The sequence below is a fragment of the Vipera berus genome (assembly GCF_964194415.1).
Source record: "Vipera berus genome assembly, chromosome: 1".
NCBI lineage: Eukaryota > Metazoa > Chordata > Lepidosauria > Squamata > Viperidae > Vipera > Vipera berus.
Window position 1 is genome coordinate 75,094,118 of NC_138202.1, and position 27,368 is coordinate 75,121,485.

Genomic DNA, 27,368 nt, shown 5'->3' on the forward strand with positions numbered 1-27,368 from the left:
ACAACAGAGAAACAGTAACTGGTAGCACCAGTCAGTGAGGGACACAATAATAATAATAATAATAATAATAATAATAATAATAATAATAATAATAAGAATAAGAAGAAGAAGAAGAAGAAGAAGAAGAAGAAGAAGAAGAAGAAGAAGAAGAAGAAGAAGAAGAAGAAGAAGAAGAAGAAGAAGAAGAAGAAGAAGAAGAAGAAGAAGAAGAAGAAGAAGAAGAAGAAGAAGAAGAAGTAGTAGTAGTAGTAGTAGTAGTAGTTGGAAGGGACCTTGGAGGTCATCTAGTCCAACCCCCTGCTCAGGCAGGAAACCCGATACCATTTCAGACAAATGGCTGTCCAGTCTCTTCTTAAAAACTTCCAGTGTTGGAGCATTCACCACTTCTGGAGGCATGTTGTTCCACTGGTTAATTGTTCTAACTGTCAGGAAGTTTCTCCTTAGTTCTAGGTTGCTTCTCTCCTTGATTAGTTTCCATCTGTTGCTTCTTGTCCTGCTTTCAGGTGCTTTGGAGAATAGCTTGACTCCCTCTTCTTTGTGGCAGCCTCTGAGATGCACAGGCTTCTCTCTTGTTCCATTTTGTGTGACCTTCCAGGGCTGGGTAAGGTAGAATTTTCAGAGTTTTGGGATGGGTGGAAAAAATGGCAAGGAGGGGATAGACAGATAACCTGGTGTTGAAGGAACTTGTGAATGAGTTAGTAGGCATATCCCCTTGGTATACCTAGGGATGATGTGACTAATACAACAGTTTCCGAAAGGGAAGTTCTGGGATATTCTCTGTAGCAGGATGGAAAAATCAGGCTTCAGAATTTCAGCAGGGATTTTATGTGAAAATGTAGTGAAGGCAAAGACATTACAGTGAAATGTACTTTAAATGAATGAACCTTTATTGTCAAAGTACAACCATGTATACATTGAGATTGGCTGAGCCTCCCTTCGTGCCCCCACCCCCAACTCACAGTGACAACAAACCCTCCATCTTATTACACCATGTGAACTAATTGCACAACACACCAGCCTCGCAAGTTAATTCTGCATAAAGTTTATAAAAATTATTTCCCATTCAAAAGCCTAACAGCCCGTGGATAAAAGCTGTTTTTCAGCCTGTTGCTGTGGCTGGCTATACTCCTATATCTCCTACCCGATGGTAAAAGATTAAGAAATACCGTCCAGGGTGTGAGTCGTCCCTGAGAATTTTCCTCACTCTTCCAAGGCAGCGAGTGAAATGTACTTTAGCCAGTGAAATCTGGCTAAAGTACATTCATAGCTTACAAGATCCTCTATTTACTTATTACTAAGCTAATAAAAGGAAAATGTCCACTCACCCTGCACCTGTACTTGGTTGTTAAAATCCAAAAGTAGCAAAGAGGCTCAGAAAATTCTAATTCTGCCCCTCTTTAAGGATTCACTGGATTGAAGCAGACCAAAACTGGGTAGCAGAACATGAGTCTGAACGAGATATTTTTCAAGGTTTCTTTCATACCTATAATTATGAGCTAAGAGTTTACCTCTGACTGCCAGAAATCGGGGACAAACATTAAAGTTTGCTCTGTGTCAGCCTGATTTGTAACAGGCAAATAAGCCCTCTTTAGGAAATTGATTATTAAACTGACAATCTGAAATGAAACCTAGGAATCTGAATGAACAAATCTATTAGTTTAAACATGTTGTATTAAATGTTAAGGAAAATAGAGAAGGATGTTCTGATAATGTAACCTGAACAATGTACTAAAAACTCTGTTATTGAATTTTTGATTACCCAGTCACCGTGATGCTTTCTAAATATATAGTTGTTAAACTGGAAAACCAATAAAACTTGTTTTATAAAAAAATATTCTTGCTGCATGACTGGGCAGGATAAAGATATACTGAAATTCCAAGATCCCAGAGACTGGACAGCCATTTGTCTGAAATGGTATAGGGTTTCCTGCCTGAGCAGGAAATGACCTCCAAGGTACCTTCCAACATCATCATCATCATCATCATCATCATCATCATCATCATCATCATTATTATTATTATTATTATTATTATTATTATTATTATTATTATTATTATTATACAGCCTACTTAGCCTATATCTGGCATTGTTAGGAGGAGGTTACAGTGATGTGCAAGTGTGGCACCTGGGGCTAACCAGAAGAATGAGAAGATAAATGTAGTAAAATATGAGTCAGGACATAATCCAAATTATAACCATACATAAAAAAACTAATTGCATATAATCTTATTTTATTTATTAGGATGTTTTTTATCTTGTATTTATTACTGTATAAGTAACATTGATATCACTTCTTTTTCTTCTCATTAACCCTGTGAGATGAGTTGGGCTGACAGAGAATAATTGGCCCAAAGTAATCAGCTGATTTTCCTGCCTAAAGTGGGACTAGAACTCACAATCTCCTGGTTTCTAGACCTGTACCTTAACCACTACACCAAACAGACTCTCTTGCTTTGTTTTGTCTTTTTTGTTGCTAGAATTTAGACTGTGGCAACTTTGAGACACATGGACTTCAACTCCCAGAATTTTTCAGTCAGCATGTTTTAGATTGTATTTAGAGATTAGGATTTTCTTTTCTGCAATACAACTCAGCAAAATGCCCTGTATTAAACAAATAAATAACCATCTATTTATCTATATACATAGACACTATGCACATGCACAGAGACTGTGCAGCATTTAAGATTATAAACTCAAAAGCTGTCTTTATAAGAGGAGAACTGTGTTAGCCTACAAGAGTCAAAAATCAGGAGGAGTCCATTAGCTCTTTCTCTATTATTGCACCATATTTCATTAAGAAGCCTGCAGTTTTGTGAGCTGCTGCATATGCCCTTTGGGAAGCTTGTGCCTTTAATAAAATCTAATAGCCAGAAAAGGTGCTAGTAGACTCCTGATACTTTGGCTACCAAAGGCAAACAAGTGCTTCAGTGTAGGGGCATCTTCAAGATGGGATGGGGAGTCAAAAAGTCAAGATGGTAGCTACAACGATATGATCAAAACCCTGCCCTTTAATGCAAGTTGCATCACACATAAAAAGACAGCAGGGCTTCAATGGTGGTAAGTGTGACCACCATCTTGACCTTTTCTACAAATGGGCAGCTCTGCTTAAGAGCACGCAGGCCCAGTAGAAATTGCATTTGAGAGTCACTCCTCAACTGAAATATCCCTTGGATCAAGTAGCAGCTGCTTTAAGGAGTTATGGAGAGCTGCCTCTGTGCTCTAAAGGATCTGGTTGCCTTTGAACCAAAAGGGCTGCCCACCTCTACATACACCACAGAAGAACACACTTGTTCCTTCCTCAGAGAGAGCTGGAATCTGAGATGTCTGTACTCCCCCTACATTCATGTCTTACATTCTGCCAAACCACAGAGTAAGCCTTTAACAGGCTTACAAAAGTCTTATTTGTTACAAAAGCCTCATTTTTTTGTTTCCATATGAGATCATTAATTCAGAAATGTTGACATATGGGCAGTGAAATCTCAGTTCTCTATTTGCCAATACAGTGTACTTCAAAAAGTTGGCTACTCTTTATCCATGACCCCAAGAGAAGAGCTTCAAGGATTACAGCACACAATTGCTTTAAATACTCAACATTTGTGTTATATACTTTGGCACAGGGATTAAGACATTGGGCTAGAAATGGAAGGTCATGGATACTCTTAAGACCAAAAACTGGCTGGGTGAATCTGGGTCAGTCACCTTCTCTGAGCCTTACCCAATTCATAGGGAAGTTGTTGAGGGAAAATAGGGGCAGGAACATTATGAATATCACTTTGTGTTGGATGAGATAAAGGCAGAATATTGATCTAATCCCCCTCCTCCTTCTCCCCCTCCTCCTCCAAACTGAGGATGAGCAGATGCAAGGAGGTTGCTTTAAAACCTGAACCCACCACCACCATCACCTGCCATGAACCGTCCACAGTCAGTTGGGAATCAGGTGGTATACAAATTTAATGACGGAAGAGAGGAGGAAGAGGAGGAAGCAGACGGTTCTTTACCTTTCCCCCCAGATGATAACATCCCTTTTAATGGAGGGTTAGCCCTACTTCCCAGCCGTTCAAGAGGAAAAAAAATAATTTCCCCCCCAGAGTTACTCTAAAATTATTCTTAGGTAATATGCACAGCGAAAGCCAGTTTGGTCTAGTGGTTAAGACGCCAAGCTAGAAACTGGGAGACCATGAGTGTGATCTTAGGCCTTAGATCAGCTGGGTGACCTTGGGTCAGTCGCTTTCCCTCAGCCCAATGGAAAACTGCTTCTGAAAAACCTTGTCAAGGACACTGCAGGGACTTGTCCAGCAGACTTTGAGAATAAAACTCAATTAAACAAGGGGGTGGCAAAAGCATTCTATCCTTTGCCTCCCTCCCATCCCCTTGCCATAATTCCTTACATCAAGGAGCTAGGAAAGTATACATTCCAGCTGATAGGCACCAAGGGGAAGCTAAGAGGTCCTGACAGCCCTCTCAAAAGCCAGGCTGGGAGAAAGCTGTTTTGAAGGCTTTTGGAGAAAGAAAATGCCAGGCCAGAACAGACAATAGGACGCTTAAACTTCTTCCAGCCCCTTGCTATCCTGTAGCAGCCCACTTTTTCCATGGCTTTCCTTTCTTCTTGTGTATGGGGCCCCCTGTCCAAGCGCATGCTTGCAAGCAGTTGTCCAGCAGCCATTACAGATGTCAACAAGTGGCAGATTTGCTGTCGGGACCTCCATTAAGCCAACTGTTGATCTTTGCCTCTCTGGGTTCTGAAGGAACGGAAACCCCAGGCCATTGGCTTCCGTGCATAATCTGCTCACCAGGAAAATGCTGACTCTTAGAATGGAAAGAAAACATGGATAAAGTAGGGATTCTGAAGAAGGGAGGAGTACGTGTATGTCACATCCACAAAAGCAAGTCTTGCAGAAGAAGAAGAGAATGATTTGGACAAAATTTAAAGTTCAAGCTAGGAGAACAGACTGAGAGAACGAAGAGCCTGCAGGGCCATCGGAATAAGTAGGGGTTTAAGCTGAGCCAATTGCAAAGAAGGGAGAGACAATAAAAGAATTTATGGTAGTCTTGTCCTTGCTTTGGAAGTGTTTTTAGTCCTCCTGAGCCTTTTCTATAAGAAATCTTGGATGTCTCACTCTTAGCAAAGAAAATGCCATATACAATAAATCAATTCAGAACAACAAGCCTGTATAGTAGAAACAGAGGAGATCTCTAGAGTTTTTCTGGCTATTTTAAACATTGTATGTGATCTGTTATTTTCTGCAGTTCAGGATTTGATTCAGAATATAGGTATTCCTCAACATACGACCACAGTTGAGCCCAACCTTTCTGTTGCTAAGCGAGATGTTTGTTATGTGAATTTTGCCCCATTTTACAACCGTTCTTGCCACAGTTGTTAAGAGAACCACTGCAGTTGTTAAGTTAGTAACAAGAGTTGTTAAGGGAATCTGGGTTTCCCCATTGACTTTGCTTGTGTGGAAGGTGGCAAATAAAAATCTCATTCATAAATATGAGTCAGTTGCCAAGCCCCTGAATTTCAATCATTTGAAATGGGGATGCTGCTACGGTCATAAGTGTGAAAAAACAATCATAACTCACTTTTCCCAGTGCCACTGCAACTTCGAATGGTCACTAAATGAACTGTTTTAAGTTGAGGACTACCTATATTATATATTTATTAGAGAACATTGTGTCATAGCATCTGCAGCTTGTTTAGGCTTCCCTCCCCTGCTCCACTGCAAATACACTCTACAGCACCCCTTTCAAGTTTCTAGTCCTTAAGTTTGGTACCTTACAAGAAGGTAAGTTTGAAAACGTGAAACTATTCTGTGCAGTAAGGCATCCAAATCTATTGCTGACAGATCTTTCAGGAACATTGCAATTTTTCACAGCTGGACACATAGCTCCTTGCTTATCCGCATCCATTTCCTCAGGAGCTCAGCCAAGGCAAAAGGCCAGCAACGAGTTCTCTCAAGTTCTTCCAAGTTAGGAATCCATTGGAACCAATAATACTTCAAAGGCAAGATGTTTTGTACACAGTGTGCGTGTTTGGGTAGAAACATGCCATTTGGGTGCAGTTCAACAATTGACAATTATGCAAGTGTCTGTTGGGACTGCAAGTACACGTGAGTGGTTTTTCCTGAATACAAAGGTGTTTTCTTGAGAAGAAAGAGGTTTAAGATAAGGCTGCAGGACAGGATCAATGACTGAGGTTTAAATCCCCCTTCCCATGGGACATGGAGCTAATCCTGGAGCTGTTAAAGACCAGATATGCTAAAAACACAGTTGCATTCAACATCCTTTTTTGTTTTATTTGATTAATAAATATTTCTTTGAGTTAAATGTGCATATCTTTGTAATTGCATATTAGCAAATACATTGTCTAGAAGCAAAAAGGCTTGAATATGATGCAGATATGCTTGAGGCTAAAAATGGTTGAATCTACCAAGTCTGAGTTTCTCCATTTCTTCAGGTTTCAGTCATAGGTGTTGTTTTTTTTAATCCTATTTTTGCATAGGGTGTTGTCATTATTGTTGTTCTTTTGTTTTTGTTTTTTTTTTGAGAGGACTGTTCTCCAAATGCTTTCACATTTGGCAATCTTCAAACTATTTCTCATAATGCCAGAATTATATTTTTAAACTCTTTTTCTCTAATGCTGTAACTTAAAATTCTGAACTGCATTACAATATTTGGGACAATGTAGATGTTAATTTGTAACTGTATATATAATACAAAAATTGTCTTTAATTATTCAAAATCCAAAAACTAAGATATGGATAAGCTTGTGTTAGAATGAGAACCAAATTACTTTCAAAATTGCAGTGGACATCATTACAGAAAGAGAATTCCCTCGAGAAATGTCAAGCTGGTAATTCATGAGGATTGTTACTGATCTATATATCAGATTGTATTAAGCTGAACCTGAATCTCCTTGACAAAGTGGAAACCAAACGGTTATTCTTCAGAGTTCTGGATTTTATTTTATTTTATTTTTTTAAAAAACCCTATGCAATTGAATTCTCAACTTGAAAAACTAGCAAAAAGTATACAAATTCGTACGATAGAATCAAATGCAAGTTTTCATAAACCAATGCATGTTTTCATAATCAGTAAATTAACGTAGAAAAAGGCTGTAAAAGATGCAATATTGAGATGGAAATGGATGGATCTTCTAAGCATTTTATCCGTGGTAAGAAAGAAGAGGGAATGCCTCTTACATTTGTTGCTATTTCAAATTTTGTTGTATTAAAATGGGGTCTTTTTTTTAAACAAAACATTTTGCTCTGTTAATTAGAGCCTCTGTTTAATTAATCAATTTCTAAGCTGTGAGTAAACATGTTAATAACCTGATCTTGTAAATGTGATCAGTTTCATAGGCAATCCTATCTAGACCAGGGGCCCCCAACCTATGGGCTGTGGCCCGGGACTGGGCCACGGGGTCTTGGCCAACAGGCCATGGAAATGGCTGGCTGGTATGTGCACACATGGGCGTGCATTCCACCCCACTTGCGCTAGCGCCCATGGCTGTTTGGGCATGCACACAGGCACGAACAGAGACACTATCACAGGGGCAGGTGTCCATGGCCTATTTGTGCATGCGCTGCCAGCCTGTGTGGGTTGCATGGCCCATTTGCACATGTGTGAATCGGTCACTAGCTACCACAGCGGTGCATGGTCATTTGTGCATGCGCATGGTACCAGCGAATGCCACATGCATGAACGGGGCTGCTAATGCTGTGCCAATGTTCATGGCCCCATGCACGCGCACACCCACACCCACACACCAATTTTGAAGCTGCTCTCCATCCCTCCATCCCGCGAGCCCGGAAAGGTTGGAGACCTCTGATCTAGACAACATGTATCTGTTGGACCCAAGGAAAATTCTCCCAGTGAGAGGAATCCAAACATTCTCCAGGTACTTCCTGATGGATGAGATCTAATACTTTGGGCAGCTATCCCGTCTTCTGCAGCCTGACAACATCGGTTTCATTCTGATGTTGTGGAAAGGAAAAAGATCAGTGACAAAGATGTGAGGGTTCCAAATGGAAGATAGTGTTACTCTGATGCCCCACACAAAATAGGATAAATTGTCCATATTAATTATCTGAGCTATCCATTGTCTAGATCAAGGGTGTCAAACTGCCAGCCCACAGGCCGGATGCGTCATGTGGAAGCCATGTCCATCCCAGCTCCAGCAAGGGGAAAAATCACAACACGTCACGTGATGCGGCAAGTTTAATAACCCCAGTCTAGATGCTAAATGGGCCATCGTTTTGTAACAGAAATGCTCTAAATCAGTGTCCTAGACAATATTAAGTTCCAATGAGCATCATCCATATGATAACTGTCTTCCGATACTTGAGGAGCTATCACAGGGAAGAAGGGATTGACTTATTCTCCAAATAAGTCAAAGGGCAGGACAAGAAGTAATTGGTGGAAGCTTGTTAAAAAGAGATTCAACCTAGCAATAATTAATTATCTGACCCTAAGAACAATTAATCAGTGGAACAGCTTGCCTCCAGGAGTTGTGGGTTTTCCAAAATAGACCGAATAATCATTTGATTGGGATGGCATAAGGCTTGAGCAGGGGGGGGGGGGGTTAACTAAAAGATCTCCTAAGTCCCTTACAGCTCTATGATTCTATGTTCTGTGTAGTACTGTTAGCGCTACCATATCTGAGCTGCAAAAATCAGGAATGGGATGCAGCAAAGAATAACTCTTTCTGATCCCCTTGGTAGTATGTAGTCTTTATCCAGATTTGTGATATCCAGGTATGAGAGACCTAACAGCTATGATTTCCGATGGGGGGGGAGCAGAAGTCAGATTCAGTTGGAACTAAGAAATGCTTATCAGTTGGTTTTAAATACTTGATTGCCCCCTGCTGGGAAGAATGATTAAAGCTCCTTCAAGTGGGACAAGCATTCTCTGGGACTTGGGAAGCATCTTTATATCTGAATGTCTATGGAGATTCTCAGTCATGCAGGCCATCGCTATCTCAAAGATGCTTTTTTTCACGAGGCAACTGGACTTTCTTCTTTGAACAGCTGTCTGCAAGGAGTATAAATCCATTTCCCACCATCCAGTCAGAGCTGAGGAAGCTTTTTGGATGAGAAGCGAAATGTCTTCAAAGAAAAAACAAAGTCCAGTTGCCTCGTGGGGGAAAAAAAAAAGCATCTTTGGGATCTGATAACAAAAAAAGTCAAAGAGGAAAGCATCAATTGTGGCCCAAGTTGTGGATGCTCTAACACTGGAGGTTTTTAAGAAGCAATGGGACAACTATTTGTCTGAAATGGTATGGGGTTTCCTGCTTGAGCAGAGGGTTGGACTAGAAGACCTCCAAGGTCCCTTCCAACTCTGTTATTCTGTTCTTATGTTATTCTGTATTAAGATCCTCCAAGAATATGTGAAATCCACCTATAAACTGGCTTTGCTATAGCAATTGTCCCAAACTCTAGAAAAACCGAAGATCTGCTTAGGTCATATTATTATAAAATAGAGCAGCTGCAGATCTCCTTATCTTTTAAATCAGAAGTCTTTCTCAGTGATAGGTACGAGATTTTCTCTTGACTTTTGATTACTTCTTTTTTCACATACAAAAAAAAAATCCCCAAGTATGTTCTTATATTGATCCTTATCCTTAATGGTTTATATTTTTAAATAAAGATTATCTGTCACTTTACAAAATATCAATCAGCCACCAGGAGTCAGCACTGACAGTTTTAACACCAGACCATATTCTCCCTAACTTAAAGCAAGGAAGAAACAGAACCCAAGATAAAACTATGCAGAGGGTTTCCCAGCATCTCTAAACAAGAGAGCAAAGAAGCAGATTTAGCTCATTTTTTTATTTTTATTTTAATTCCATTTATATCCCGCCCTTCTCCGAAGACTCAGGGCGGCTTACAAGCTTAGCAGTAGCCTTCATTCTATGTATATGCCTGCTTGTTAGGGCTTTCACACACACACACACCCCCAAGCGGCATTATTACAAAGTCAGCTTAATTGCCCCCAACAATCTGGGTCCTCATTTTACCTACCTCGGAAGGATGGAAGGCTGAGTCAACCTTGAGCCTGGTGGGACTCGAACCTGCACTAATTGCAGGCAGCTGGTGTTACTTAAGGAGGCATTAGCCCACTGCTCCACCAAGGCTCATAACTTCTTTCCATTAGTGCAGTCTACCATTTTACTTTCTTCTCTTAAACGGGATAGTTTGCATTTACACTCGGAAGATCGAAGCAGCCTGGCAAAAACTTGTCTTTCTGTCAGGTGTCCCATTCTTTCTTTCAGTGTTATATTTCTACTGGATATGTGAGAACAGATTTTGGCTGCTGAAGATAGGGAAATCCTAGATTTTTTTTCATTCTTTTGTAGGTTAAAGTTGTTATTTGTGCTTTAATTATATTATTGTTTTTTTATCAACCTCAGTGCCTCAGATTTGACTAAAGTCCAGATCATCAAGTAGAGCAGGATCATTCAGGGCAGATTTTTATTTCCCTGTAACAAAGGGCATATTTTGTTCCACCTCTGAGCTTTTACTAAGTTTCAATTTCCAAAGTTCCAGTATGTGCTAAAGGCAGTAATCTAGCAATTAAAGGAAGAGACAAGATCATTAAGATAAAACAAATTAGAATGGAGATGACAGTTGGAACTATGGGATCAGTAGCTATAGCACTTGTGTGTGTGTGTGTGTGTGTGTGTGCGTGTACATATATATATATATATATAAAGGTAAAGGTTCCCCCGCACATGCGTGCTAGTCGTTTCCGACTCTAGGGGCCAGTGCTCATCTCCGTTTCAAAGCCGAAGAGCCAGCGCTTGTCCGAGGACATCTCCGTGGTCATGTGGCTGGCATGACTAGACGCCAAAGGCGCACGGAACGCTGTTACCTTCCCACCGGAGTGGTCCCTATTTTTCTACTTGCATTTTTACGTGCTTTCGAACTGCTAGGTTGGCAGAAGCTGGGACGAGTAACAGGCGCTCACTCTGTTACGCGGCACTCGGGATTCGACCCGCCAAACTGCCGACCTTCCGATCGACAAGCTCAGCGTCCTAACCCACTGAGCCACCGCGTCCTATATATATATATACACACACATATACTAAGGGACGCGGTGGCTCAGTGGGTTAGGACACTGAGCTTGTCGATCAGAAGATCAGCAGTTTGGCAGGTCAAATCCCGAGTCCCGCATAACAGAGTGAGCGCCTGTTACTCGTCCCAGCTTCTGCCAACCTAGCAGTTCAAAAGCACATAAAAATGCAAGTAGAAAAATAAGGACCACTACGGTGGGAAGGTGTTCTGTACCAGCCTGCTACCGGCCCTGCAGAAAAGGCAGGGACAACCCCTTTACAAACGGCAAGAGGCTGGAATTAAGCCTGCCAAATTTATTAACATAAAACAGCAAAACAAGACACCAACCATGAAACAGGAGCTATGAAACAGGAACTAATCAAGCAGTTGCCTTCAGCAAACCAGCCCTCCCACGCATTCCCCTTTTATACAGTTCAGGGCGTGGCTTCTCTCTGCCTCCTTCCGAGGTGCCCCATTGCCTTCCTCTGTTTACTCCTGATTGACTGCCTCCTGCGTTGGGCGTCCTTGAACAGGGCCAGCTGTGGGTCATCTTCATCCACGCTGTCAGGCTCACACAGCTGGGTCTCCGTTGTGACCAGGTGGGAAGGGCCTGGCTGAGGGCTCTCATCAGCAAGATCTTCAACCCCCTCAGCAAGCTCTTCAACACCCCCCTCCTCCTCTGAGTCGTCCGACCCAACTGCCGAACCCACAGGCTGACCGTGAATCACAACAGAAGGTAACAGCGTTCCGTGCGCCTTTGGCGTCTAGTCATGCCGGCCACATGACCACGGAGATGTCCTTGGACAAGCGCTGGCTCTTCGGCTTTGAAACGGAGATGAGCACCGGCCCCTAGAGTTGGAAATGACTAGCACGCATGTGCGGGGGAACCTTTACCTTTACCTATATATACATATACCTATATATACGAGTAACAGGCGCTCACTCTGTTACACAGCACTCAGGATATATGTATGTGCAATCGGCCCAGGTTCGAATCTCAGAAGGGTATGGCTGACTGATGAGAACAAATGAGTTTGAAATGGCCATATCAGTCTCACTTTAATTCTTTGTTAGCAATCCAAAAAATTTACACAAATAATGAGTTGTCACAGTTGTGACTACAGCTTGTTGATGGCCTTAGGTTAGGCTGATACAGGCAATAAGATTTGGCCCGTATTTGGGCCTTGCAAGGTATTCTAAAATACTTAACAAATACTTAACATAAACTTGGAAGGATTGAAGGCTGAGTCAACTTTGAGCTGGTCAGGATCAAACTCCTGGCTGTGGGCAAAATCATCCTGCAATACTGCATTTTAACCACTGAGAGTTTTGCCATGAAATCAAAAAGATCCTTCCAAATGGAGTTAGGCGCCCTCCGTTGGTTGCCCTAATCCTAGAGTGTGTTACAATGTGGAACATTTTCAGACTGAAAAGGTCAATTCTTTGAGCATTCATTGCACCATATTGTCACTCTGTCCTAAGCAGTTGTCTGAGGAAGTTCTACAACTATTTTAATGTGACCTAGCAATTTTTAAAAAAAAATTGAAAAAGATCTATGAATTCATTTTAATCTATAGCAATCGACTCCACCACATTCAGGAAAAGCATAGTAAGAAATGTGAAAGAATACAACCATTACAATCGTTTGCAGAAAATTCTTTCAGCTAGTTGGTCTGAATCCTGACAACAAAATTACAACAAAATATTATTACAACAAAATTCCTCACATTTTATGCCATAACAAAAACCACTTTTAATATTTGATATTGAGAGGCAAATAGACCAAGAATAGTTGTTCTAATTTCTGCAAAGTGTGGCATAACTGAACCCCTTCATCATTGTGCATTTCTTCCCACAAACCCCACCCAGAAGTCTCAGGAAAGAATAGAGCTTTGTCTTTGTAAACCACATTCTCAATCTCTGCCACGCAGCCCATCTGCACTACCCCCCCTGCCCCCCCCTGAACCTAAGTCTCCTTCCAAACCTCTGCTCAGTTCAGAGCTGTTTGGGAAGAGTAAAGGCAAAAATTAAGTATGTTGTAACTTGACACAGCTCTACCTACCTGGTTGAGGTATTAATTGAAATTGTTATTGTAACTTACAACCCGGTTAACAGTTGTACTATTTGTGAAGTTCCCCTTTAAATTCAAGAGTACTGAGGTTGGTGTATATCTCTGAAAGTTTGCAGTGATCATTTCAAAGCCATTTCCTCATCTTCTGAGAATACAGGACTAATAGAGGTGTCTTCGATCTTCTGCAGCAACACACATTTGCTGAAAAGGCAACCCTGAAATTGCACCCTGATCTTGGCAAATCTATATAGTATAAGAGCCTTGTGGTTGAACTGTTTGACAACTGATTAGCTGGCTAAGTGAAAAGAAGTTAGTTGCTCAAGATTACAAGCCAAGTGCATTGCAGAGTTTGAATCCCAAAGGTTTTGCAAATATTATATTCCAACATATGCTACAGTGCTATAACACCCTCTGAACTGCTTTTCCCCACTGTATCATGCAAACTGTTTTAGAGTTCCTGTATTAATGTAAAACTACTGTCGATAGCTTCAGCAGAGAACCTCAAAAAGTAAATGTTTTTGCATATCACATGCTGTGTGCATCAACTTCTTCAAAAATGGCAAATGCCTGACTAAAGATCTGTAAAAGGATGTTTTGTTCCACCCCCATAAAGTTCCTTGCAATTTTGAACCCTTCTACTAATTATAATATGCACATTGTCCTAGAGACAGAAGTAAAACAAAACACAAAAATATTAATATTCATCAAGTCTCACTGAAATGAAAAATTTCTGCTATATTTCTAGGCTCATAACCAGTGGTGGGATTCAAATATGTGAACAACCAGTTCTCTGTGTGGATGCCACTTTCAGAAGTCCATTCCGCGCCTGGGCAACAAAAAATTAGCTACCAGTTCTACTGAACTGGTGCAAACTGGCTGAATCCCACCACTGCTCATAACCCATAATACCAGCTTTGTTCTTCATATATCACAGCATGAATTTCTATAGAAAGAAGAATGGAATCTCAGAAACCCAGTCTCATGCCACATCGTGGTTTTTCTGGCAGGAGGACAAGTCATCCCAATAATATTTTCTGAATAGATGCTGTCAATATTTGCTATGGCATCAGACCTAGTCTCATCTGAAACTGGCTTGGACAATTTAAGTTCATGCCTTTTTTTAATCTACCATCAAACACTAAACCAATGACAACTGTCAAAAATGAGTCTAAGACTATTTGTGATCTTAAAGTGCTTTTTCAAGTTCAGTTGCAATTTGACATTGTGCTACAGTTAATTGCCATCTCTCTCTCCCTCTCCCTCTCTCCTTCTCTCCCTCTCCTTATCTGTCTATCTGTCTGTCTATCATCTATCATCTATCTATCTATCTATCTATCTATCTATCTATCTATCTATCTATCTATCTATCTATCTATCTATCTATCTATCTATCTACTGTATCTATTTATCACCTATTTACCTAATCAATTTATATGGCTACCCTGCTTTCAAAATATAAGGTAATCGAGGTCAAGCAGCAATAATTAAATTTCCAATTATTACTGGCAGACTTATCTGGCATCCTGGCCCAATGCCCAGAGGAAAAGCCTAATCCTCAAGGCCTTACAGAATATGAATAGGATCAACACCATCCAAATCTCAAGAGATATGCCCTTTCAGAGGCAATATACGTAATAAAGATGACAGGGCTTTATAGAGGAGATCCAGAACATGCCCAACCTGTTGAATATCATGGGATAGACAGCAGTTGGAGATAGGCAGTCTCATAGGTAACCTGGATTTGTGCCATGAAGAGCTTTACAGGAGATAACCATGAACTGTACCCAGAAGCTTATTACGAAACAGTGCAGTTTCTGGAGCAGTAGTATTCTATCAGCATTTCATGATGTGTCCATAACTACCTATAAGGTTGCATTCTGTACCAACTGCAGCTTCCAGTCTGCCTTAAAGAGAGCCCCATGTAGATATCCTATTGTAATAGTTCAGTTGGGAAGCAATCAAGTTGTGAGTTTAATGTAGGTAAACTACAAATGACTATAATGAATCATGCCTCTATTGACACAAATAGTCTTAGACTCATTTTTGACAGTTGTCATTGGTTTAGTGTTTGATGGTAGATTAAAGAAAGGCATGAACTTAAATTGTCCAAGCCAGTTTCAGATGAGACTAGGTCTGATGCCATAGCAAATATTGACAGCATCTATTAAGAAAATATTATTGGGATGACTTGTCCTCCTGCCAGAAAAACCACGATGTGGCATTGTTATAGCTGACGGCCAAATGAGACTGGGTTTCTGAGATTCCATTCTTCTTTCTACAGAAATTCATGCCGTGATAGATGAAGAACAAAGCTGGTATTATGGGTTATGAGCAGTGGTGGGATTCAGCCAGTTCGCACCAGTTCAGCAAACAGTCATGCCAGCCACATGGCCATTGAAGCGGCTTCAGACATTGCTGGCTACCTTGGATAGGAAATGGAAATAAGCATTTAGAATTGAACATGATTTGACAGGAGAAATCTTCCTTTTTTTTAGTTAATTAAAAATATTGATTTAAAAGTTTGCTGGGGGTGGGGGGGAGAAACAATGTGGTAACTATGAGTAGGGCATCCTGATTTAGGAACAAGGTGAACTTGTGCAAAGCCCTTTTGGCCTCAGCTGCTATTTGTTCTTCCAGCAAGACCAAAAGTCTAAGAGGAATCCAAAGTGCATATAAGTTCTGTCTGGGGCAGCTAGAGGTGGAAAATCCCTGGATGCAGGGACTGTAACATTCAGAGCTACTCCATCTTACTAGAATTAAGTTGTTCTTTGCCATCCAGAACCTCACAGCCTCCAAATGCTGGGAAAGTATCCTGAGGACATCACTTTGTCAACAAGGGTGGAAATGTATGTCTGAGTTTCATCAGCATACTGATGATACTTAATTTCATGGCAACCTATAGTACAGATCTATTGTACTATAGGATTCTTCAATGACCTACATTTAAAATATATATCCTCTACAGTCTACACATATATTCCACCCTTATTTGAAATGCAGCGTATTTGAAAATAAAACAAAAACATATGAAACGTGTATTTATTTCCTATCCATTCAATATGCACCTAATTATTCACTAATTATTGACTTTTTCTCTGTTTCAGGCTGGTCATTATCTTATTATTTCCTCCCACCTGAATCAACATCTGATCATTCGTTCGTTCCGCCGGGACCTGAAGACCTGGCTCTTTGAGCTTTCCGGCCAGGACTGAGAACTTTTAATTTTTAACCTATTGTAATTGGGGTTTTAATTAGAGTTAAGGGTTTTAGATTTAATCAAGGATAATTTAATTTATTTTAATTTGTTATTAACCTTTGTATTGTTACATTGTCTTAATTGCCTTGTGAACCGCCCTGGGTCCCACGGGAGAAGGGCGGTATATAAGTTTAAATAATAAATAAATAAATAAATTTGCAGCGTCCACCTTTGCCTGCCTAGCCCGTTTGGAAAATACAATTCAGTTTAACATAGGAAGGAGTAACCACCCAGCTGAAACCATGATCCTGAACCAGGGCACGCAGAATTTGAGAAATAGACAGAATATAATTCTAATTTAAATGGAGCATGTTTAGCAAGTACATGCAGCAGTGAGCATTTCACATTAATCGGATATTAAATCATGCTTCATGACAGAATTAGCCATAGTAACCTGACAAATATTGACTTGAGAACAATGCAGCAGCAATTCATTAACACTGTTATCTGATAACTGAAACAATGGAGCCCAGTTTTTGCCCTTAATGTTAGCAAAATACTTTGTGATCTATAGCCACTGAAAGTCAGTTGCAGTTGCCTCTCTGGGTACTTCCAGATATTCAGCCTTTTTGTCTTCTGATCCCCATATCGAGTCTAAGATTGATCTGGGCTGTTTCAGTTCTTTCCAAAATGGTCTCTTGCCTTGCCTTTCTTGCAATTTTTATTTATGAGTTCAGTATTCACCCACACAAAAGAAATTGATAAGAGTTAATTAGTAATAGACTAGCTGGCACTTCCTGTTTTCCCCAAGTGAAAATAAAAAGTTCCTCTTCTCTTCAGAAAGGACAAGGTAGTGGCCAAGCTTTTGGTGAGATGATTCTGGATTTTTATTTATCTGCTTCTTTGATGTGTCAGCTTGAAGAGAGCCACTGCTTTGAAAGTTGCCCATCCACAGACCCAACGGAGCTGCATTAAAAATTTTGCACAATTACAGGCTCCTGATCATAGTTCAAACACCAGGGAATTCATTTTACATGCAAAGCAGGAAGAAATCTTTCTCTATTAACCTCCTATATTAGTCATTTTCTCTGGAATTATTTCAAAATAAATATAAAAATCATGTAAACCTTATAATATATCCCAATGTTTTTGATGCATTTTCTCTTTTCTGCTTTTAAAACACTGCCAGCCTTTCCATAATAAATCAGCAAAGCTCAATTAAGGCAACTGGCAGAAAAATGATTTATGAATTTTTGCTCTTGCACATTGTTTCCTTTGCTTGCACTATTGCTATTCTAGCCTGCAGAATCCCTTTCCTTGGCTACTTTCCCAAACTTAGAATTTTCCTTTAAAATCTCCTGGGTTAGGACGCTGAGCTTGTCAATCAGAAGGTTGGCAGTTTGGCGGGTCCCAAGTGCCGCGTAACAGAGTGAGCGTCTGTTACTCGTCCCAGCTTCTGCCAACCTAGCAGTTCGAAAGCACGTAAAAATGCAAGTAGAAAAATAGGGACCATCTACGGTGGGAAGGTAACAGCGTTCCGTGCGCCTTTGGCGTCTAGTCATGCCGGCCACATGACCACGGAGACGTCCTCGGACAAGCGCTGGCTCTTCGGCTTTGAAACGGAGATGAGCACCGGCCCCTAGAGTCAGAAACGACTAGCACGCATGTGCGGGGGAACCTTTACCTTTACCTTTTACCCATTAATTTGCTTGATTCACTATCAGAAAAATCTATTTTTGATTCAGAAGTGGCTTGCAGTGCTTTGTAGCATACTCTTCTGTGTATTACCCACAACACCTTGAAAAAGTCTGGTTTTGGATTGGTAATAAAATAAATTTGCAATATGTTATTGTTCACACACTAATACATCCAACTTGAAGAATCATTTTATATAGTTGTTGAAACAGGTGCATAGCCATCCTTTTAGAAAGATTCCTCTAGTCTGATCTTTATCAGATATTTATGCCTACAGTCTACATGTATGTGTGAATGATGAAGCATGGTTAAAAGGGGCAGCCTACAAGCCACCATTGTCAAAGCCATAAGACAAACTGGGGGAGATATTCTCTGCCATTTCTTGAGCCTCACAAGATGGTTCTCTACCAATCCAGCTGACCATTGTCTTCTTTCTTTCTTACCTTCATCCACCACCATTTCTATTTTTAAATATTCATCTGGAGCTTATGTACGCCCAGTATGTTCCTTGAAAATAAGGATCATACTAAAGACTGGTGATTAGCACCATGCCAACTTCCCATTTTATTTATTTTTAAAGGAATCTCTTACAAACAGAAAAAGCAACAATTGCCAGGTTGAATCCATGGGGAAAATCTTAGGGCTTGAATTGCAGATCTCATGGCTTATACATTGGTCTAACTTCTGAGCTTTCTTGCTTCTTCCTTAACCCCAGTTTTTAAGAGTTGTTTTTCTGATAACTTCTCTGGAGATCTTTTTATTTATTTTGATCAGTCCTAGTAAACATGCCATCCAGACTTTTGAAAAAAAGATGCTGAGTGCTAATAAGTGGCCCTACAAATACCATTGTCATTGGGAACATTTATGATCTCAGCCTTCTTATGCTCCATCTTCTCAGTTATGGTCATGCTGAGCTCATTCAGATTCTCATCTGCCCAATTATGCACCAGCATATTCCTAATTACAGGACCCAGCTGGTCTCTGATTTTCATCTCTCTCAGACTGAAACTGGGGTCAAGGTACCAGGCACCAGCCCATGAATTTAAAACAAATGATGGCTTAGAGACATAGCAATAAACCCAATAAAAGTGCAAATGTAAAGTGCTTCTAACAGAAACATCCTTTTAGAAATTGCTATGTGGGAACAGCCCAAACTGATCTCTACCAGTTAATAATGTTTGAAGTCACATGCAGAATTCACACTATATATGAGCACTAGCTAAGAATCTGTCCTTCTGTGGCTATTTCCTTTTGTTCACAAATCCACTTGATATTCATAGCATGGCTTTTGCTATATTAGTGATACCGGAAGATTGCATTGTTAACCCATTGTGAGAAGTTTCATTATGTAAATATGAGAATTTCAACTTTCGATCATTCTAGCTTTTTAAGTGGCTATGCTTGAAAAGTCACATTTTTCTGACATCTCTGGACCTTCCAAAGTATAAAAGACTGAGAAGGATGAACTAATTCAGCTTCCAGTGACCTCCTTTATGTCTTAGCTTAGATAGATTTATTTTCTCAGAGGAAATAGCCACTTCAATAACCCAAATTCCAAAAATATACAATATAATATAGCAAACATTGGGACAACCATTGCTAGTGGCATTGACCTATTGGGTGGTCTTTTTATTTTTTTTATTTCAGTTTTTTATTCCACTTTTATTATTTTTATAAATAACTCAAGGCAGTGAACATACTTAGTGCTCCCTCTTCCTCCTATTTTCCTCACAATAACGCAGTGAGGTGGGTTGGGCTGAGAGAGTAAGTGCCCAAAGTCATCCAGCTGGCTTTTATGCTTAAGGCAGGATCTCCATCTAGGATTCTAGCATGGTGGCTTAAGCACTAGACTAGACCAAAATGGGTCTCTTTCCTATATAATTGTGCACACATAACACTAGGATATCTGGGAGAAAGCTCTTCATTGTTACATTATATCTCATTTTCTATGTACCGGGCGAACAATTCTGGGGGTAAAAATCTCAGCTGTGCATACTTCCATCTGCAAGAAACCTTAACTGCTGTTTCTGTGAATAAGCTTGCAAAACCATATACAGTACAATAAGCACCATACACGTTTCCCTTCGTTAGGGAAGACTATTTTTAGGACCAAAGATCTTCCCCATCTACCCCCAAAGAACAACAAAGCCAAAGAGATTGAGCTCCAGCAAATCTCCATTGCGAAGCTCCATGAGACCAGGAGAAAAATCTGCTTGTTTTTGTAACATGTCCCTCACCTAAAATCAATTTCTTTTAAAAAGCCTTGTGCTGAACACCGAACGGCCATCCATTTGAAGCAGTACTGGCACACAATAGACATTTGATATTGTGTACATACAGCTATATATATATATATATAGCAGCCTGCACAGGAGTAGGGATAATGGCTTTGGAAGAGATTTTTAAATTTATTAGAGACACTGGCTGAGATTGTCTGAAAGCCCTTGCCATTTATTTTCTCTTCTTCTAGTAGAGAAGGTAGGTCCAGTCTGTATTATCAGCAGAACTCAACCAATTATTGCACTTCTAAATCTATTTCCTAGGCTGGAAAATATAAAGGTGTATTTAACAGATGTTGAGACTCTAGAAAGGGTACAGAGAAGGGCAACAAAGATGATTGGGGGACTGGAGGCTAAAACATATAGGGAACGGTTGCTGGAATTGGGTATGTGTAGTTTAATGAAGAGAAGAGTGAGGGGTGACATGACAGCAGTGTTCCAATATCTCAGGGGCTGCCACAAAGAAGAGGGAGCCAAGCTATTCTCCAAAGCACCTGAAAGCAGGACAAGAAGCAATGGATGGAAACTAGTCAAGGAGAGAAGCAACCTAGAACTAAGGAGAAACTTCCTGACAGTTAGAACAATTAACCGGTGGAACAACCTGCCTCCAGAAGTGGTGAATGCTCCAACACTGGAAGTTTTTAAGAAGAGACTGGACAGCCATTTGTCTGAAATGGTATAGAGTTTCCTGCCTGAGCAGGGGGTTGGACTAGATGACCTCCAAGGTCCCTTCCAACTTCTTCTTCTTCTTTCTTCTTCTTCTTCTTCTTCTTCTTCTTCTTCTTCTTCTTCTTATTATTATTATTATTATTATTATTATTATTATTATTATTATTATTATTATTATTATTATTTAGAACCAGGAAGTAATAGCTCAATATTTCGGGATCTATTATTGAGATTTCCACTGAAGGCTGAAATTTCTCCCTTTGATTCAGGATTCATGCAGGAACTGAAAAGAAGACCTATAACCTTGCAATTTCTGCAGGCTTTTCAAACTTCTCTGAAGCAGATAAGAATTCAGTCTGAAGTTCTACACATTTCTACACACAACTCCTATATAGTTTATAAAAATTTTATAAAAATTTTATTAAAAAAATACAGCTTTGTATTAAGACCTGTGTTAATTCAGATCAAAATATTTAATCACTCCCTTTCATTGCTTACAAAATCTCCTTGATTAAGAGGGTGATCCCAACACATTCTTAACATAAAAGTAAAAAAGCAAGTGTTAAGGCAGCTCACAAGCTTTCCCATTCCTTATGGAGCTCCCTTCCCTCTTCCTTGGCCAGGCTTACTTGCTAAAATATTATGAGAGCTGCCTGCCAGGTCCAAATTGGTAGAAGCCACTGAATAACCCTGGCAATAACAATTGGTAGAACTTGGACTGTGACAGTGTCATTCAATGGCTTCCTTTGCTCTTAATATAAGAGCTTTAGCATCTGCCCTGCCCATCTTTTGCCTTGCACAGCGAGCTACGGTATTGATCTTGACATAATTAAGAAAAGCAGGCACGCTCCTGAAGTCTTGCTGCTAAGACAGATCTCTGTGGCCACCTGTTTATGTATCTGATTTTATCTCTATCCATGAAGCAGTTTCACATGCTAAAATTCTCAGTGGCTTTTCTCTTGGCAGTTCAATGCATCTTTATTATTTCTTGTTTACTTTGTTAGGGAGAGTATCCTATCTTGAATGCAGAAGATAGAATCTGACTGGAGAGTTGCCGTCTGCAAGGCTGGGACCTGCTGTGTTTCAGAAGGTCAAGGAAAGCCGTGAGGCAAGGGGAACAAAGCCGGACTAAACTATTAAAGGGGAAAAATGAATATTATCTTTGCTTTCCACCGATAGATTTCTCCATTTCTTTCTCCTTAGCAACATACAGGAAACAACAATCAGACACAAGAGAGATGTAGCTCCAGGCACCATCTGATATAATTACTTTTAGATGAAACTCAGCTCAGTTACAACAGTACTGCTTGCTTAACATCATGTCAATTTTGGTGCATGCAGAAGGCAATGCTACAGGAGATTATTTTCTATGAGCCCCAAACATACATCCATGTATATTCTGCTGTGGCAAGGTCTCTTGCCATACTGTTAGGTCACTATACAGAGCGTGATTGCTAACATAACATCGTACAAGATTAAAAGCACAAACGTTATATTGTCATTAGGGAAACTGGCAACAGTTTGCACCTATTCTGATGTGATGATTACAACCCTTTCTCAGAGGGGTGGACCAGCTGCTGTATTGTCTCTGCTGGTAAGTTGCTGCTTGGATTACTGTAGTAGTACACTCTACCCTAATAAATGACTCAGATCTTTCAGCTATTGCAAAGCATGACAACAAACTAATACCTACTTACCAGTGACCATGTAAAGCCACTCCTAAAAGAACAGCAAGTAAAGTAATAATAAGTCTGAAATAAACAATCTTTATTGAATTATCCATTTATTGAATTGCATCTGTTTCCAATGCTTCTAGAACATCAGATCTCAAATCCAGAGTTGAATTTGAAAGTGAGTCCAATCTTTGGCAGACCCATACTGGAGTTCAACTACAACAAAAACCCAGGTAGGTTTCTGAAAGCTTATGTACTATTCTGTTGCAATTACTCATCCTTCTAATTACCTATATTTGCAGTTGAGACAAGTGGCCCAGTCAGGGCTTTTTTTCTCATAGAACGCTCAGAACGGAGTTCCGGCACCTTTTTTGGATGGAACCTTGTAGGGTAGGCAAGGCGGGTTTTATGGCATGTGCAAGTTCCGGCACCTTTTTCTTTTACAAAAAAAGCACTGGGCCCAGTAGTTTATAAAAAGATTTATCTGAGACCGCTTCCATTTCAGCCCTCCCTATCTGATCACCGGCCTTGACAAAGCACTTCTAAATGGAAGAGATAATATTCATGAGCGAAGCTGGGTGAGAAATTAAGTGAGGAGGATGTACGTGTTATGTATTTGGGGAAAGCTGAAACTTTGCCTGGCTGTCCTGAACACAATGATCTGTCAAAGAAATGCCATTCATATAGAAAAACACACAGAAAAATGGAGCTAGCCCTCCTCACCAATGCAATCATCTCCCACAGTAGCATTATACAGGCATTGTGTAATAATATAGGTAATATACATATATTATATGTAATGATTTGTGTAAAATATTGCAAGTTCTGTGTATAAAAAGAAGATTTTTTAAAAAAACAACACACTCCACTTATTGGATATTCACTTGGAAAATCAAGATCTTGTGCCTCTGCTCCCATTCTACATCTCTTCCTGATTATTGCAATTTCTCTGCATTGGGCATAAAACAAACAAAAAGCCTTATACTGTTTTTTTCAATTTTCATAACTCTTGCTACTGCATTTCCTTCTCAGTGGTTCCGGCTTGATGCTGATGGAAATCTCTATGATATATGTATTTCACACAAAGTGTCAAATAATAATTCGGCGACATTTTTTTTTTTTAAAAAAAACAACCTTTTACCCTCTTCTTATAATAGTGAATATCTTAATATTTCTTAGTTATGGTCATCTTATACTATAGGTCATTTTCATAATGACTGACCACAAAAAGGCAGGGAGAGTGGTATTAAACCACATACCTTTGGGGTTGCTGTTACACAAATGCCTTGAATGTGTTCTTCTGACATTTGACAGACTCAACAAGACATCTCAGACTGCTGTAACCAAGAACAATCAGAAGCCACTTGTAGTTAGTCTGCTTTTCTTGTCTTTCTATACTTAATTAACACCTCCACCCCAGCCCATGAGGCATTTGCTCTCTGTGTGTGTGTGTGTGTGAGTGAGTGTTTGTTAAGTATTTAGAATACCTTGCTAGGCCCCAAACACGGGACAAATCTCAGCCTAACCCAAGGCCATCCACAGGCAGTAGTCACAACAGTGACAGCTCATATTTGTGTAATTTTTTTCCCCGATTGCTAACAGTCTCCCTTTAACTCTTTGTTAGCAATCCAAAAAAATTTACATATATATACATATATATATACATACATACATATATATATATATATATATATATATATATATATATATATATATATATATATATATATATTATTTTTATTACATTTATATCCCGCCCTTCTCCGAACTCAGGGCGGCTTACAAGCTTAGCAGTAGCCTTCATTCTATGTATATGCCTGCTTGTTAGGGCTTTCACACACACCCCAAGCGGCATTATTACAAAGTCAGCTTATTGCCCCCAACAATCTGGGTCCTCATTTTACCTACCTCGGAAGGATGGAAGGCTGAGTCAACCTTGAGCCTGGTGGGATGCGAACCTGCACTAATTGCAGGCAGCTGGTGTTATGTAAGGAGGCATTAGCCCACTGCTTCACCAAGGCTCTCTCTATATATATTATTAGTTGAATTTATATATCGCCCTATTCCAGAAGGACTCAGGGCAGTTCACAGGGCAGTGAAAACAGTACAAAAAGAGAATAAAATGGAATTAAATTAGTACAAGCCCACAATTCATAATAACAATAAAATTAAAATTTTAAAATTAATTTAATATGATTTAATTAAAATACTTTAAAATTTAAAATCCCTCAGTCCAGGCTGAATATATATATATATATATATTTGTGTATATATATATATATATATAATATATATATATGTGTGTGTGTATATATATTCAATTTGTATAGCTGCCCTTCTTAGCCAAGTGATTCTGGGTGGCTTTAATTTAGTGTAAGAGGAAACTGAAAACATATATTTTATCACAAGCATTTTAAGAGTCTTTAGGGATTAGATTCAGTATTAATTAAGGGTTAGAAATGGATTTAGAGCTTTATGAATTGTAAAATTATAACTGTTTTGGGGTCTTGGATCCAACAGAAAAAAATATAAACGTAGCTCTGGGTTGAACTATGGAATATTTGGTGTTCTCTGAAGGCTGGTTGCTAACAAACATTTCATTACCCAACTACGTAGATAACATCATCACTACAAGTAAGTATGTCTGTTTATGTACAGTATAGTAACTTGCCCTGCCACTTTCAGTGGGGTGTGGTTTCCTCTTTGGTGGTTCCTTGATTAGGATATTGTTTTTTGCCTGATTGTTTGTCTGGTATCGATCCCTTCTTATCTGAGTGTTGACTGGTGGACAGGATTATTTTAATCTTTTTGTTTCCTTCCTTCGATGATGATGATGATGATGATAGTTGGAAGGGACCTTGGAGGTCATCTCGTCCAATCCCCTGCTCAGGCAGGAAACACTATACCGTTTCAGACAAGTGGCTGTCCAGTCTCTTCTTAAAAACTTCCAGTGTTGGAGCATTCACAGCTTCTGGAGACAGGTTGTTCCACTGATTAATTGTTCTAACTGTCAAAAAAAAATCTCCTTAGTTCTAGGTTGCTTCTCTCTTTGGTTAGTATCCATCCGTTGCTTCTTGTCCTGCCTTCTGGTGCTTTGGAGAATAGCTTGACTCCCTCTTCTTTGTGGCAACCCTTGAGATATTGGAAAACTGCTATCATGTCACCCCTCATCCTTCTCTTCGTTAGACTAGACATACCCAATTCCAGCAACCGTTCCTTATATGCTTTAGCCTCCAGTCCCCTAATCTTCTTTGTTGCTCTTCACATCTTTTTTACATAGTGGTGACCAAAACTGGATGCAGTATTCTAAGTGTGGCCTTACCTTTGAATGGTAAACACAGTAAATGTGTTTCATCACTATCTGTTCATTGATGGCTGATTTGTCTGAAATGCTAGGGTGTCAGGAATTTTTGGATTTGGCTTCATTTAAAATAAAAAGAATTTCCCAGTTGAAACTGTGGTCGAGTCTGTCCATGTGTTGTCGGTTTAAGAAGTTTTTCTGAAGTGTTCTGACTGCTACCCCATGTTCATAAATATAATCCTTACAAAGACTGTAATAGCCACCAGAAAGGCAGAAGACTAGTAGACTTTAGCTGTCTGGAGAAGGCTCTGATGCTAGGATTGATGGAGGCAAAGAGAAGAGTATGACCAGCAGCAAGGCAGATGGAAGTTACAATGGCAATGAGCGCTTCATTAGAACACCCGAAAGACCAAATTAGCAATAGCAATAGCAGATTTATGTACCACTTCACCATGCTTTACAGCCCTCTCTAAGCAGTTTACAGAGTCAGAATATTGCCCCAACAATCTATGTCCTCATTTTACTGACCTTGGAAGGATGGAAGGCTGAGTCAACCTTGAGCAGGTCAGGATGGAAAGAACCGAACTCCTGGCAAAGTGAGCAGAGTTAGCTTGCAATACTGCATTCTAACAACAGTGCCACCACAGCTCTTAGGGACAGATTGTTATGGAGAAAAACTATGTGGTCAGTAAGAGTTGACCCCAACTTTATGGCAATCATAATGGAAGAATGAAAATAAATACATGGATAAAGATAAAGACTTTGGCTAATTTGGATAAACAAATTGCAAAGTGCTGTTTTTGAATTCACAGAAGTGCTATTGCTTATTCCAAGATAATGAAATGTTAAGGACTTAATGTTCCTCTATGGATTCTTAAAACTATTAGTTGAATTTAGGTTAGTTTTGATTCTTCATTTGGCAAGGAGCACAATTGGTAATAGCTTATTTAATTTAATTTATATGCTGCCCATCTTTCCATCCAAGGTGACCCTTATCTTTGTTTTTCCTATCTGCTGAAAAACATTTTGGAACATTGTAATTGCAGGAAGGGAATTTATAAATAAGCTTGATTTTAATAGTAGTTGAAATAATGATAGTCATGTGTACCAGTGCTAATACATTAATTAATACTATGTCTTTTACATTCTGGAAGAAAATATTGTCAATGGAAGCAGTTCAGTGCCTTTTCTGAATCTGTTTAGGAGTCATCAAAAGGCTGTTGTTGTTGTTGTTGTTGTTGTTGTTGTTGTTGTTGTTATTCCAGTCTTTTATCTTTGTCATGACTCTGGCCTCATCCCGTGCTGGCTTGAAAGAGTGCAGTTTTGCATGCAGTGGTGGAATTGCCCAAAGAATGAGCACACAGCTTTTATAACGCCCAAAACAAGACTGAGAATAAATGAAAACCTAAGTGAAGCTTTTATTCCCGCGGTC

General features: G+C 39.7%; 1 long non-coding RNA gene across 2 annotated transcripts in view; it reads left to right on the top strand.

The window, feature by feature from the left end:
* The window catches only part of LOC308672403, a 415,494-nt gene extending 392,631 nt beyond the window's left edge, over nt 1-22,863 (top strand). Inside the window, exons 1-4 of one of the 2 annotated variants that reach the window (XR_014027415.1) lie at nt 20,502-20,969; nt 21,967-22,070; nt 22,468-22,556; nt 22,779-22,863. This is a non-coding gene — a long non-coding RNA (uncharacterized lncRNA). Of the gene's footprint in view, nt 1-20,501; nt 20,970-21,966; nt 22,071-22,467; nt 22,557-22,778 lie in introns of those variants that run through there. The other variant, XR_014027414.1, reaches the window with a different exon arrangement.
* Nucleotides 22,864-27,368: the final 4,505 nt, after the last annotated feature.